A 2,926-nucleotide genomic window follows, 5' to 3' on the forward strand; every position below is an offset into this window, starting at 1 on the left:
ACATTTAATAATATGGTTATCATGTATTTTATTTTCTCACATTGAAAATTAGATGTCGGTGGCAAAACGTAGGTGGGTTTCAGGGGAACAGATTTTACACTACAGTTCTAAGACTATTATATGATTACCTCAATAATCCTTTCACCAATATGGAGCAGAGATCAGAATGCATTGCATGTGGTAACTAAAAAGTAATCTCTTGTCTAAAGCCAGCCAATTATAAAACTTGAAAAAGCTTTCAACATTATGTTGTATTTGCATCTAGAACGCATTTCTTTTCTCTTCTGTGTCTAGAACTGATGTCTACTTACACAGTGAAGGTCTTTTCGCCAGAGATAAGCACCTTCTGTAATTTGAGACAGCACTCTACAGTTGGCAAAATGCAGACAGAAGAAAGAAGGATCTTAACAGCTGCTTGTTATGATGGTTACATAATGCCAACCATTCAGGTCGGATAGTATGAATTTACTACTGAGGAAGAGGTGATGATCGTATGGAGTGTTTATGACATAGCTAGATTGATGCCTCTGGGATGTCTAGTAATGGATGTTGCATGCAGAAAAAAAAAGACCCCAACATTGCAAATACACGATTACAATGGGAAGATGGACATAAGAAGCAGAACACAGGAAAGCTCAACACAATGAAAGATGAATTGACTGCATTTTTGCATCCTAGGAATCAACAAATTGAAACAGATTGGAATTGGACACTTTCCATCAGAAGATCATACAGGTTATTACTCAGAATATGACAATCAAAAATATTATTTCATAGTCAGGAAGGATATTGTAAAGACAATGCTTGGGTATAATGCAGTCAGAGACTGAAGGGTTTCTGGACAACCCTTTAATATGACTGTTATGCAAGTTAATGCTCCAACCACTGATGCAGAAGAAAAGGAGGTTGAAAGGTTTTATGATCAAGTTTAATCTGAAATTGACAAAACATGCAATCAAGATGTGCTATTTGTGGTGGAAAGCTGGAATGCCAATGATGCAAATAGTAAGGTGGAAAACATAGATGGACTGTATGGCGTAGGAAAGAGAAATAAAGGGCAACAACTTATTAGTTTCAGCCAATCTAATGATTTCTTCATTGCTAACACAGTCTTCAAGCAACCAAGACATGATCAGGTGAAGTACATAAAAATCAAATAGATTATATTGTTGTTACAACAAGGTGGAAGAGCTCAGTCATAACAACAAAGATGTGGCCAGGGGCTGACTGCAGATCAGATCACAGACTGTTCATGTGCAAGTTCCAAGTCAAGCCAATGTGGAACAAGAAAGCCAACAACTCTCCACAATATTGAGCATATATCCACTAGTTTCAAGGAGAATGTTAGGGATAATTTTGAAGTCTTGAACCTAATTGATAGGGAATCAGAGGAACTATGGAATGAAATCAAACAAATTGTTAAGGAAAAATGTGAACAGAGATTGCCAAAGACCAAGAAACAGAAGAAAGCAAGCTAGAGGTCAGAACAAATGGTGGAAATTGCTAAGAAGAGAAGAGATGCAAAAGCCAAGAACAACAAACATCTCAGAGAGAAGCTTAAAGAATTTCAGACAGCTGTTAGAAGAGATAAGAAACAGTATTACAACATCTGTAAAGACATCAAAGATGGAAACAGGCATGGAAAAACAAGGATAATCTTCCAGAAGATCTCTGAAAAAAACTCAAATTGGTATGTTAAGGGATGCTAGTGGACAAATAGTTACTGATTAAAAGATCAAAGAAAGATGGAAGGAAATTCTGTACAATAGAGATGTCATCATCCAAGATACCATGGAAAATATTCCCTATTTACAAGAATCACTAGTAGTGGAAGATGAAGTTAGATCAGCACTCCAGTCATTACCAAATTAGAAGGGTATTGAAGAAGAAGATCAGTCCAGGCTCTAACCAAGCTATGCCAGCATATCTGCAGATAGTGGCCAACAGACTGGAAGAAGTCAATCTACATTTCAATACCAAAGGAAGGGGACTTAACACAGTGTACAGTCTATTACACATATCCTTAATTTCACATGCTAGCAAAATAATTCTTAGGATCATCCAAAGCAGATTAGTGCCCTACATGAAAGGGTGATGCCAGGTATTAAAGCTGGTATTTTCTGAAATTTGCAGGATGGATACCAAAGCAGAAGGACATTAAAGAGGTGCCAGGACCAAAACAAACAGTATCATGCTTATTTAAATTGTCCCCATTAATTACTTACAGCACCAGGGGCCCCTCTTACCTCTGCCACAGGGAGTCCAAGTGGGAGGACAGTCTCTGGAATTCAACTCACAAAAAGGTTGCTTTCACTGGGCAAGCTTTATAGCCCTGCCACCTCTCCTTCCTGCTCCACCCTAATGCATACTAGAGAATTGAGAAAGCCGAATAATATTAAAAAGAAGTTAATATGTGCTTCATTAATTATAGAAAGGCCTTTGATTGTGTTGATCAAGCTGCAGATTATCCTTAGGAAGATTGGAATCTCATCTTTGCTCTCATGTGAAACCTATTTGCAGGATAGGGAGCCATAGTCCAGATGGAACAAAGTGAAATGGGCTGGCAAAGGCAAAAAACAAGGCTGTATACTCTCTCCTTATTTATTCATCCTATATGCTGGATATAAATTGAGGGAGGTTGGATTGGAAGAAGATGAGTGTAGTTTTAAAACAGGAGAAAGAAACATCAATAACTTGTACTTATGCTCATGACACCATTCCAAAACCTGAAAATGCAAATGATCTGCGAGCTTTCGTAATCAAAGTCAGGGAGCCCAATGAAAAAAAAGGGACGAAAATTAACTATAAAGAAGACCAAATTATGAGAACAGATATAGTAACCAGCCTCAGAATGACAAAGAAGCTATTGAAATGGTGAATTGTTTCTGCCCTTTTAGATTGATAATTGACAGTAAAAGAATCAACA

The sequence above is a fragment of the Python bivittatus genome, unplaced genomic scaffold (assembly GCF_059951505.1).
Source record: "Python bivittatus isolate LINGU-HERP-01145 unplaced genomic scaffold, Pbiv_v1 ctg000060_np1212, whole genome shotgun sequence".
In the NCBI taxonomy this organism is placed as follows: Eukaryota; Metazoa; Chordata; class Lepidosauria; order Squamata; family Pythonidae; genus Python; species Python bivittatus.